A 13,557-nucleotide genomic window follows, 5' to 3' on the forward strand; every position below is an offset into this window, starting at 1 on the left:
GCATGTCCAGTTTCCATTCAGGAAATTAGGTCCAGTTCTCAGAATTCACAGTCATAGAGGTCTACAGCACAGGAAAAGGTCCTTCGGCCCATCAAGTCTGCACCAGTCAAACAAGTACCCAACTATTCTAATCCCATTTTCCAGCACTAGGTCCATAGCCTATATGCCATGAAATCGCAAGTGCACATTCAAATACTTCTTAAATGTTATGAGGGTTTCTGCCTCTACCACCCTTTCAGGCAGTGGGTTCTAGATTCCCACCACCCTCTGGGTGAAAAAGTTCTTCCTCACATCCCCTCTAAACTTCCTGCTCCTTACCTTGAATCTATGCCCCCTGGCTATTGATCCCTCCACCAAGGGAAAAAGTTCCTTCTTGTCTACCCTATCAATGCCCCTCATAATTTTATAAACCTCAGTCATGTCCCCCCTCAATCTCCTCTGCTCCAGGGAAAATAACCCCAGTTTATCCAATCTCTCCTCATAACTAAAATTCTCCAGCCCAGGCAACATCCTGGTAAATCTCCTCTGCACTCTCTCTAGTGCAATTACATCTTTCCTATAATGTGGATTCCAGAATTGCACACAATACTCTAGCTGTGGCCTAACCAGCGTTTTATACAGTTCCAGCATAAAATCCCTGCTCTTAGATTCTATGCCTCAGCTAATAAAGGCAAGCATCCCATATGCCTTCTTATCTACCTGTCCCATTACCTTAAGGGACCGGTGGACATGCACATAAGGTCCCTCTGATCCATGGTACTTCCCAGGGTCTACCGTTCATCGTGTATTCCCGTGTCTTGTTTGTCCTGTCCAAGTGCATCTCCTCACACTTATCTGGATTAAATTCCACTAGCCACTGATCAGCCCATCTGACCAGCCCTTCTATATCCTCCTGTAATCTAAGGCTAGTCTCCTTAATATTTAGCACCCCACCAATTTTCATGTCATCCAAGAACTTGCTGATCAATCCTCCTACCTTCAAATCTAAATCATTTATATATACCACAAACACCAAGGGACCAAACACCGATCCCTGTGGAACCCCACTGGACACAGGCATCCAGTCACAAAAACACTCCTCGACCATCACCCACTACTTCCTGCCACTCAGCCAATTCTGGATCCAATTTGCCAAATTGCCTTGGATCCATGGGCTCTTACCTTCGTTATAAGTTTCCCATGCGGGACCCTATCAAAAGCCTTGCTGAAGTCCAAGTAGACTATATCAAATGCATTGCCCTCATCCACACACCCGGTCACCTCTTCAAAAAATTCAATCAAATTGGTCAGACATTAAGTCCCCTTAACAAAACCATGCTGATTGTCCCTAATTGATCCCTGCCTCACCAAGTGTAGATTAATTCTGTCCCTCAGAATTGCTTCTAATAGTTTCCCCACCACTGAGGTTAGACTAACTGGCCTGTAGTTCCTTGGTTTATCCCTTCCTTCCTTCTTGAATAACGGTACCATATTGGCTGTCCTCCAGTCCTCTGGCACCTCTCCTGTGGCCAGAGAGGTATTGAAAATTATTGCCAGCGCCCCTGCTATCTCCTCCCTTGCCTCACTCAACAACCTGGGATACATTTAATCCAGGCCTGGAGATTTATCTACTTTTAAGCCTGCCAGACCACATAAAACCTCCTCCCTTTCTATGCTAATTTCTTTAATTATATCACAGCCCTTCTGCCTGATTTCCATACCCACGTCATCCCTTTCACTTGTGAACACTGACACAAATTATTCATTTAGAACCCTACTTATGTCTTCCGGCTCCACACACAAATGACCACCATGGTCCTTAATGGGCCCTACTCTTTCCCTAGTTATCCTCTTATTCTTAGTGTACTTGTAAAATAACTTTGGATTTTCCTTTATTTTACCTGCCAATGTTTTTCATGCCCCCTTTTTGCTCTCCTAATTTCCTTTTTAAGTTCCCCCTACACATTCCATACTCCTCTAGGGCTTCCGCTGTTTTGAGCCCTCGGTATCTGCCATAAGCCTCCCTTTTCCTCTTTATCCAATCCTGTATATCCCTTGACATCCAGGGTTTCCTGGATTTTTTGGTCCTACCCTTTGTCTTTACTGAAATATGTTGGCCCTGTAGTCTCCCTATTTCCTTCTTTAATGAGTCCCACTGCTCTGACGGAGATTTACCTAAAAGTAGCCGCTCCCAGTCCACTCTGGCCAAATCATATCTGATCTTATTAAAATCAGCCTTCCCCCAATTTAAAACTCTGATTTCTGGCCCATCCTTGTCCTTTTCCATAACAACCTTGAATCTAACAGAGTTATGATCACTATCTGCAAAATGCTCCCCCACTGATATCTCTACAACTTGCCTGGCTTCATTCCATAAAATTAAGTCCAGGACCGCCCCCTCTCTGTAGGACCTTCTATGTACTGGCTTAAAAAGCTCTCCTGGATGCATTTTAAGAATTCCCCTCCCTCTGAACCTATCAGACAATGGCTAACCCAGTTAATATTGGGGAAGTTGAAATCCACCACTATTACTAACGTATTATTTTTACACTTCTCTGAAATTTGCCTACATATCTGCTCTTCCATTTCTCTCTGACTGTTTGGGGGCCTATAGTACACTCCCAGCAATGTGATTGTTCTTTTTTTGTTTTTCAGATCTACCAAAATGGCTTCATTCGAGGAGCCTTCTAAGATGTCATCCCTCCTTACTGTTGTAATTGATTCCTTGATCAATATTACAATACCCGTTCCTCTTTTACCTCCTTCCCTGTCTCACCTGAAGATCCTTTATCTTGGAATATTGAGCTGCCAAACCTGTCCCTCTCTGAACTACGTCTCTGTGGCAGCAATGACATTATACTTCCATGTGTTAATTTGTGCCCTCAACTCAACGGCCTTATTCGTCAGACTCCTTGCATTAAAATAAATACCATCCAACCTTGCCAAATCCCCTTGTGCCTTAACTGGCCTATAATTTCTAGGCCTTCCAGACTCACTTGCTCTCTCTTCTAATTTTGGCTGTGCATCTCCCCCTGCTGAACCTCCTTTCAGGATCCCAACCTCCCTACCAAGTTAGTTTAAATCCTTCCCAACAGCACTAGCAAACCTCCCCGCAAAGATGTTGGTCCCATTCCAGTTCAGGTGCAACCTGTACATCTTGTACAGGTCCCACCACCCCCAGAGATGGTCCCAATGTCCCAGAAATTTAAAGCCCTCCCTCCTGCACCATCTCTCCAGCCACTCATTCATCTGGGCTAACCTCTTATTTCAATACTCACTAGCGCGTGGCACCGGAAGTAATCCAGAGATTACGACCTTTGAGAATTCCGTAATACCATCTCTAATAACATAAATATATACTCATTGCACATAGCCAGAATTTGATTTTTAAAAAAATAGAAAGTATGTAAATTAGGTTTAAATAACTTTTAGCATTGTAGCGATCACGGTGAATATGCCTTCACTGTTGTTCAAAGGTCGATCTTGACAGAGTTGTTATTATGTTTTCTAAATTTTTGAAAATAGTTCAATCTTTATAAACAAGTCAACCGGCTGTCATCCAAATAGGAGGAAAATCGCCAAAAAAATGGGAAAAATTCCAAGTACTCCCATTTTCCGATAGGGGTGCCATGATTCATGATTAGCCCATGCGCAGCCTTGCTGACCAGGCAGCACTCAAACTTTTGTGTTGCCTCCTCATTTCAATGATTTCAGTGTGCAGCCCAGTGACGAATGTGTTTCCATATGGCTAAATACGCAACAGGGGTACCATTAGTGTGCGAGCCTGCATGACTGACATGGCAGTCATTATATAGAAGCTACTGCTGACAGCCTGCAGAGGAAATGGCTACAAGGGAAAACACACCAAATGGAACAGCAGGCAAGAGAGAGGGCTCTCAAGTTTTCTGACATGGCACTAAAGGCATTTGTGGAGGATGTTGAAAGGAAGACAGAGACAAAATTTCTATAGGGGCCTAAGAGGCCCTGAGAAGAGAATGCCAGCAGGTGGCCATGGAGATCAATTCCCAGAGTCTGGCCTGGAGGACCTGGTAGCAATGCCCTGAGAAGTTTAGTGACCTCACGCAGGTGGTCAAACTCAGTGTATGCATTTTGACATGACATCTACCTACTGCACCACCTATCTCTCATGCTGCTCAATGCACCACATCCTCATCACTCACTCATCAGGCATTAGGCCAAATATTTAGACACTCCACCTTACCTTCACACTTCTTCCAATGTTTCCAGTCTCATACCTACCTCTTGCAGCCTTCACATAGCTCTAGGCACAACACCCAAAAATGGCGCAATATAATTGCTGGCATTGTTCCCTCTCTGGTGATGTCAGCCATGACTCAGTAGGTAGTATTCTCATCTCTGAATCAGAAGATTATGGGTTCAAGTCCCACTCCAGGACTTGAGCATAAAAATCAAGCTGACACTCCAGTGCAGTACTAAGGGAGTGGTGGGCAAAGGTGGGCATCTTTCGGATGAAGCATTAAACTGAGACCCTGCCTGCCCTCTCAAGGATCCCATGGCATCATTTTGAAGAAGAGCAGGAGAGTCATCATAAACAAAAACAGAAAATGGTGGAAAAACTCTGCAGGTCTGACAGCATCTGTGGAGAGAGAAACAGTGTTGACGTTTCAAGTCCATATGACCCTTCTTCAGACCCTATGCTGTCAGACCTGCTGAGTTTTTCCAGCATTTTCTGTTTCTGTTTCAGATTTCCAGCATCCACAATATTTTGCTTTCAACATAGGGGAGTCATCATGGTGTCCTGATATTTATCTCTCAGCTAGATAAGAGGTGCTTGCTACCTGTGTGGAAGAGAAGGACTGCAAGGTGAATGAATGAACTAACCTGGCACCATGGTGAAGGATGCAATTCAAGTGAGGTGGGTGGGTAAAGAGGAATGTGGTAGTGATAGGAGACAGCAAAGTCAGGGGGATAGATACTGTTCTCTGCAGTTGAGAGTGTGAGTCCAGACAGCATTTGATAAGGTACCGCACATAAGGCTACTTAATAAGATAAGAGCCCATGGTGTTGGCACGGATAGAGGATTGCCTAACCAATAGAAGACAGAGAGTTGGGATAAAGAGGGGCATTTTCAGGATGGCAACCTGTAACTAGTGGAGTGCCACAAGGATCAGTGCTGGGGCCTCAATTATTTATAATATATATTAATGATTTAGATGAGGGAAGTGAATGTACTATCACCAAGTTTGCAGATTACACAAAAATAAGTGGGAAGGCAAGAGGTGAGGATGACGCAAAGAGCCTACAGAGGGATATAGCCAGATTAAGTGAGTGGGCAAAAACTTGGCAGGTGGAATATAATGTGGGAAAATGTGAGGTTATGCACTTTGGCAGGAAGAATAGAGGAGCTGAATATTATTTAAATGGAGAAAGACTGCAGAAGGCTGCAGCACAGAGGGATTTGGGAGCCCTTGTGCATGAATCTCAAAAAGCTAACATACAAGTTCAACAGGTAATAGTGATGACAAATGGAATGTTGACCTTTATTTCAAAGGGAATGGAGTATAAAAGTAGGGAAGTCTTGCTATAACTATACAAAGCACTAGTTAGACTACACCTAGAATACTGTGAACAATTTTGGTCCCCTTATCTAAGGAAAGATATACTGGCATTGGAGGCAGTCCAGAGAAGATTCACTAGGTTGATCCCGGGTATGGAGGGATTTTCTTACGTGGAGCGGTTGAGTATGTTGGGCCTGTACTCATTGGAGTTTAGAAGAATGAGAGGCGACATTATTGAAACATATAAGATTCTTAGGGTGCTTGACAGGGTAGATGCTGAGAGGTGTTTCCCCTTGTGGGAGAGTCTAGGACCAGAGGTCATAATCTCAGAATAAGGGTTCACCCATTTAAAACAGAGACAAGGAGGAATTTCTTCTCTTAAGGGGTAGTCAATCTGTGGAATTCTTATGACCCTATAGAGGCTGGGTCATTAAGTGTACGCAAGACTGAGGTAGACAGATTTTTAATCAGTAAGGGAATCAAGGATTATGGGGAAAAGGCAGGAAAGTGAAGTTGAGGATTATCAGATCAGCCATGATCTCATTGAATGGCAGAGCAGACTCGATGAGCCAAATGGCCTAATTCTGCTCCTATGTCTTATGGTCTTGTGGCTGTGTTGCCTGCCTGGTGCCAGGGTTCAGGATATCTGCTCAGGGTTGTAAAGGAACTTGCAATGGGAGGGGGAGGATCCAGTGGTTGTGGTCCATGTAGATACCAATGACACAAATAAGACTAGGAAAGAGGCTCTGCATAGAGAGTATGAAGAGCTAGGCACTAAATTAAAAAGCAGAAACTCAAAGGAATTATCTCTAGATTATTACCTGAGCCGTGTGGAAATTGGCATGGGGGTAAATAAAATGAGAGAGATTAATTTGTGGCTCAAAGTCTGGTGTGGGAGAAGTTGGTCCCAGTTCAGAGGGCACTGGCACCAGTACTTGGGAAGCTGGGGGCTGAATCATTGGGATGGTCTACATTTGAACTGTGCTGGGACCAGTGTTCTAGCAAGCCACATAACTACTGGTTTTAAACTAAATAGTAGGGGCAAGCAATCAAATTTGGTAAGTCAAAGAGTAGAGACAAAGCAAGAGAGAAAGTGATTAATAGGGGAAATGATAAACAGACTGTGACAGGAAGGGACAAAGAGTACAAATCCAAAAGCGAATCAGTAGGTAAAGCAAGACCCAGGTTACAAAAATAATAAAAGGACAAAACTAAAGGCTGTGTATCTGAATGCACATAGCATTCAAAACAAAACAGATGAACTGATAGTGCAAATAGCAATAAATATGATCTGATAGCCAGTACAGAGACATGGCTGCAGGATGACATAGATTGGGACCTGAATATTGAAGGGTACATGAAAATTAGGAAGGACAGGAAGCTAGGAAAAGGTGGAGGGCTGGCTCTTTTAATTAGTGATGGTATTAACACAATAGGAGGGATGATGTCAGTTCAGGAAATCAGGATGACAAAGTGATTTGGGTAGAGATGAAAACTGATTAAGGCAAGAATTCACTTGTGGGAGTGGTGTACAAGCCCCCTAACAGTAACCACATGGTAGGACAAGATATAAAGAAAGAAACATTGAGAGCTTGTCAGAAAGTTACGGCGATAATCATGGGGGAGTTTAATTTACATATAGACTGGAAAAATTAGATGGGTAAAGGTAGCCTAGATGAGGAATTCAGGATAGTTTCTTAGAACACCACATTCTGGTGCCAACCCAAGATCAGACTATACTAGACCTGGCATTGTGCAATGAAGCAGGATTAATTAATGACTTGATGGTGAAGGCACCCCTCGGTAGCAGTGACCATAATATGATTGAATTTTACATTCAGTTTGAGGGTGAGCAGAGTGGGTCTAAGACTATTATTTTAAACCTAAATAAGGGCAATTATGAGGGCATGAAAGTAGAGCTAGCAAAGTGAGCTGGCAAATTAGGTTAAGGGAAAAGTCATTAGAGATGCAGTGGCTAGACATTTAAGGGGATATTTCAGAATAGATACATTCCAACGAGAAACCCACCATCCGTGGTTACTTAACAAAGTTAACAATAGTGTCAAACTTAAAGAAAAAGCATATAATTGTGCAAAGATGGGTGGCAGGTCAGAAGATTGTATAAAAAATTTTTAAAAAGCAAAGAATGACTAAAAGTTTAATAAGGATGGAAAATTTAGAGCACAAGAGAAAACTAGCCAGAAATATAATATAAAATAGTAAGAGTTTCAATAGATATTTTAAAAAATAGTTAACAAAGTAAGCATTGGTCCTATAGAAAGTGAGCCTGGGCAATTAATAATGGAAAATAAGGAGATGGCAGATGAATTGAACAGGTATTTTGCATCAGTCTTCACTATAGATAATGTAAGTAACATCCCTGAAATAGTTGTAAATCAGGAAATGAAATGGAGGGAGGAACTCGAGAAAATTATAATCACCAGGAAAGTGGTACTGAGCAAATTGTTGGAGCTGTGGGCTGACAAGTCCCGGGTCCTAATTGATTTCATCCTAGTGTATTAAAAGTGGCTAGTGAGATAGTTAATACGTTGGTTTTAATTTTCCAAAAATTCTCTAGATTCGGGTAAGATTCCATTAGATTGGAAAATAGTGAAATTATTCAAAAAGGGAGGGAGACAGAAAGCAGGAAACTACAGGCCAGTTAGCTTAACATATGTCATGGGAAAAATGTTAGAAGCTATTAGAGATGTTACAGCATGGCAGTTAGAAAAATTCAAGACAATCAGACAGAGTCAACGTGGTTTTGTGAGTGGGAAATCATGTTTAACCAATTTATTGGAGTTCTTTGAAGAAGTAACATGCGCTGTGGATAAAGGGAAACTGGTGGATGTACCGTACTTAGATTTCCAGAAGGCATTTGATAAGGTACTGCATCATTGTGGAAAATAAAAGCTCATGGTGTAGGGGGCAACATATTGGTATGGACAGAAAATTGGCTAGCTGACAGGAAACAGAAATTAGGCATAAATGGGTCGTTTTCTGGTTGGCAAGATGTAACTGATCCCTGTGCCACAGAGATCAGTGCTGAGGCCTCAACTTTTATAAAAATGGTTTGAACGAAGGGGCAAATTTGCTTATGACACAAAGGTAGGTAGGAAAGTAAGTTGCAAAGAGGACATAAGGAGGCTACAAAGGGCTTTAGATGGATTAAGTGAGTGGGCAAAGATCTGGCAAATGGAGTAAAATGTGGGAAAATGTCTATTTTGGCAGGAAGAATACAAAAAGAAGCATATTATCTAAATGGTGAGAGATTGCAGAACTCTGAAATGCAGAGGGATCTGGGTGTCTGTGTACGTGAATCACAGAAGATTAGTATGTAGATGCAGCAAGAAATTAGGGAAAGCTAATAGAATGTTATTGTTTATTGCAAGGAGAATTGAATATAAAAGTAGGGAGATTATGCTTCAGTTGTACAGGGCATTGGTGAGACCACATCTGGAGTACTATGTACACCACTGGTCTCCTTATTTAAGGAAGGATGCAAATGCTGGGAAGCAGTCCAGAGAAGGTTTATTAAACTAATACCTTGAATGGGCGGGTTGTCTTAAGTTTAGAAGAGTAAGAGGTGACTTGATTGAAATTTATTAGATCCTGAGGGGTCTTGAAAGGGTGGATGTGGAAAGGATGCTTCCTCTTGTGCGAAAATCTAGAACTAGACGTCAATGTTTAAAAATAAGGGATCGTCCATTTAAAACAGAGATGAGAATCTTTTTCTGAGAGGGTTATGAGTCTTTGGAACTCTTCCTCAAAAGGCAGTGGAAGCAGAGGTAGATAGATTCTTGATAAGTAAGGCGGTGATAGGTTATCAGGGGTGGCAGGAACATGGAGTTGAGGTTACAATCAGATCAGCCATGATCTTATTGAATGGTAGAGCAGGCTTGAGGAGCCAAGTGGTCTATTCCTGCTCCTAATTTGTATGTTCATTTTGACATGAGAGAACAGATTATCCAGTCATTATCATGTTGCTGTTTGAGAGAGTTTGCTGTGCATATGTTGGCACAATTCAAAACTAATTAATCAACTTTAAAGCTCTTTGGGGTGACCTATGGTTGTGAAAGGCACTATATAAGTGCATTTTTTTCTCCTCTTGCAGGACAAGGTGGCCCAGAACAGGAAGCAGGGTAGAACCGGAGAGGGCATTATCTGAGCCTCATGGAGGAGACAGTACTCCACATGGGAATGGCACTGACAGAACCCATTGCATCCAACACCTGCCAAAAACAAACAGAATGATAGTATGTTCTTGGCTTATGCCCCTTCTCAAATCCCACTTCACCCTTATCCTGCTATATGTCATGAAGCAAAAGCTGCAGATGATGTGATCATGGACATCCTGCTTTCCATCCCACCTCTCTTCCCTCAGACCAACATACTTCTGCTTTCAGACACTCAAGAACTACCACCTGTGCCCTTGCTGTTGCTTCTCAGCCAGCTCATACTATGGCCATCCATGCTGAGGTGGTGCAGTCCAAATCAATGCGGGACCATCTGTAGTCTCCCCTAGTGACAGTCAGCTGTCTTCCACCAGCCATGCTGCAGCCACGGAGATATCTCTGCTTGGGAACAGTAAGCCAAAGGAACCTGCAAGACAAGCACTAATGGGATACACAAACAAGGGTGAATAGTTCAGTTTTTATGTATCATTGGGTGTGTTTTTGTATAATGTTATATAGGTTATTTGTTGCTAACTTTTATTTTCGAACTTTGCCCTATTGGTACATAGCAGATTGAAAGATGGAAATTGTGTAGCAATGGTGATGATGGGATGTCACCTTAGGGGAGCTAGAGTCTCAGTAGCCGCTTAAGGAGAACCTGCTTGGGGTGAAAGGTTCCTGGATGCCTCCTCCTTCTCACCCCCAGGATGGCCTCTAAATGCCTGGCAGAAAGAACTGTGGAGAGCACAGCAGACCACCACAAACCTAAACAGCTGCTCTGGTGAGGATGGGAGGGCTTTCCACAGACTTTCTAGGTGGTGGAACCACACTTTCAGGACATCAATGATCTGCTCCACAATGTTCCTTTTGGCTGCACAGTTCTTATTATAGGTGTTTAGGTGCCAGAGGGTGGTCATGGCCAGATATCTAGTCAGCCAACCTCTCGTTCATCGTGTTAAACCAAAGATTGGCAGAGGAAAAGCGTCTGACTGTCTTGGGATGAAGGCACTGTGGCTGTAGCCAGGATCATGGGCATTCACCAACATGATGTTGTGCGTATCGTCACACATCAACTGCATGTTAATAGTTAGATAGACCTTGCAGTTCTTGTACATTACACTGCTTGTGTGTGTGTGTGTGTGTGTGTGTGTGTGGGGACCGGTGGGGGGGGGGGGGGGCAGGTGCTGGTGGTGGTTGGGAATCGCTACTTTGCCAAAGCCACAAACCCACTTTCTGCTTCATCCTTGTAAGAGACTATGATGTCCTTTCTCCTGACTTATAGCCCCAGTCACCTCCCTGACGCAGTGATAGTTGGAAAACTAGGAAATTTTGGCTATGGCACATGCTGCCACCTGGAGGGAACTGCTGTGACGTTGATGGCAGCTAGCAGCATCAGCCTTAACCTGTAGGTCTTGATGAAGGTGGTGCAGTTCAATAACTACCAATCATAAGTGTCTCAAACATTGTTCTTGGCTAAGGCGGAGGTAGGAGTGCTCCCTGAAAATCCTTGGTGGGCAAACCCTGCTGTTGAGAGCTGCCCTCCTCCGCATTCTGTGCACAGCTTGCTCTCTCTGTAGCATGTACTCCATGTACCTATTGTGTTGCAAATCAAGTGGGACTATAACTATAGCCACCATTATGTTACCAGGCTTCTGTTGACAAACCTTACAACTCACTCAAAAACAGAAAATGCTGGAAAAACTCAGCACGTCTAACAATGTCTGTGGAGGGAACAAAAAAGTTAACATTTTGAGTCCTTATGACTTCTTTAGAGCTCTGAAGAAGCCACAAAGACTCAAAACATTAACTTTTTTTTCTCCCCACAGATGCTGTTAGATCTGCTGAGTTTTTCTAGCATTTTTCTGATTTTGCTTCAGATTTCCAGCATCCGCAGTATTTTGCTTTTATCTTACAACTCATCTCCCTGACAGAATGCCACAACACTGCTTTCAAAATCCACCAAGTCACAATAACTCCTTCAAAAGCACACCACAGTACCTCTACACACTTTGCAAGAGCAAATGAGAGTCAAAGGCACTTCACCTGCAAGTTGGATGGCATGCTTTAAATAACCAAATTGACAGGGTTAGTCACTTGTGCATTCAGCTGCGTGTAAATAGGCGAGGGTGTTAACTTGACTTGTGCAGTACGAATTTGCAAAACATGTGGCAAATCAACATTAGAGGTCATTTGGAGTCTCAGTCCTCCGACTCTATGCTTTTGGCACATGCACAGCCTGTCCACGCAAGTGCCCTGTCAGTCAGGGTGTGTTGTGCAGGCCACACCCTAATCCGCTGATAGCATCCTGGTCAACATTTTGCAGCTTGGGGCTTATTTAGTGCCAGTGGTGTTATGGAACTCTATTTCATGGCCACGGTCTGATAAAAATTTAATATACCAAAAATCATACAAACATGGTCTGCCCAACTCCATTATCTTTTTTTCTAGGAAACAACAGAATTTTTGAAAGGATGAGGCAGCAAGTTGATGAAATAAGACCATTGAAACAAATTAGGACATTCAACTGACAAGAGTGCTGAGAAACAAATAGCGCATACATTTTCTATGTGGGTGTTGAATTGTATTTATGTAATGTTAAAGGCTACATTGCAGTATAATCCAACATTTTTCTTTCAACTCTTAAATGCAAATGATTTATACCAATGTAGTACAGAAATGGAAAGTTCCTGCATTGAATGGCATCCAAAATGTTGAGTGGCTAAATAAAAATTGAGACAATCTGTGAAGATCTTAAATTGTTCCATGGTCTACTTTGTATTTATTATCCAAAAACATCTTCAAGTTTGTGCAAGACGTACACAACATGCAAAGTGCATGACCAGCATAACACAAGAAATGTATTCAATAGCCAAATAGGGCCATTTATAAAAAAAATTACATTGATTGTCTTTGATGGAGGGGTTCATTCATGTGGATAAACTTTCCCTTAGATGGGATTGTTTGTCTTGTTCCCAGCCCATACAAAGTCTTCAGCTGACAGATTCATGGAATTTATCTTGCATACTTGACACTGTTATACTTCCAAAGGTGAAGGATTAGAGAAAAAACTGAGGACCCCTTTAGGACATCTTCAGAGCATGAAAGACACTGCATATTACAACAATCAAATGTTTCTTTCAAGAAAAGGGTGCTCAGAATCAGTTTAGAAATTTAAATTCAGGACTGCATAGAAATACTGAAGTAAGACAGTTCTACCTGCCTCAGTGTAACCTTTCCTGTTTACTTAGCAGCCTTTCTGTATTTTAAACAATCACTGCTTTGGAGTTTGGGGAAATAACATTTATAAAATACAGAAATCAATAATGATTTGTGCAAGATTTTTTCTATTCTGCATAGACTTCCAAAAGTTCAGGAGATCTTTTGGGTGGGTCACTAAAAGGATGCTAAATCAATAACAAAATAGGTTGCTAAAAATCTTCTTGTTGTGCAGCAAAAAACTTGTGCTGCTAATAGATGAGAAAGAACAACCATTCCAGTAATTCACCTGGTCACAATCTTACGGTCCCCCATCGGTGGGTTTGCAGCGCTGTTTCCCTCCAGCCCAGCCTCTCTATCAAGACACCCAGCCCTCTCTCAGGGCCTCACCTCCCCATCCTACCATGAGGCCACCTACACATACCCGATCCAGGACTCTGGGGGCAGAATTTTATGGCCCCGTTTGGCTGTAAAATGCGGCGACCCATTATAAACCCCATTGACTTCAGCAGGAACATAAAATCCCGCTGCTGTAGAATTCTGCCCTGGGACTTTAAAAGGTGGCTACTGCTGCTACTGGCGCCACAGAGGTGCTGGCCAATCAGGTTGATCAGCAGTTCCCTGTGGTGCGAGTTTCTCCTGAGTAA

The sequence above is a fragment of the Carcharodon carcharias genome, chromosome 2 (genome assembly GCF_017639515.1).
Source record: "Carcharodon carcharias isolate sCarCar2 chromosome 2, sCarCar2.pri, whole genome shotgun sequence".
Taxonomy (NCBI): Eukaryota; Metazoa; Chordata; class Chondrichthyes; order Lamniformes; family Lamnidae; genus Carcharodon; species Carcharodon carcharias.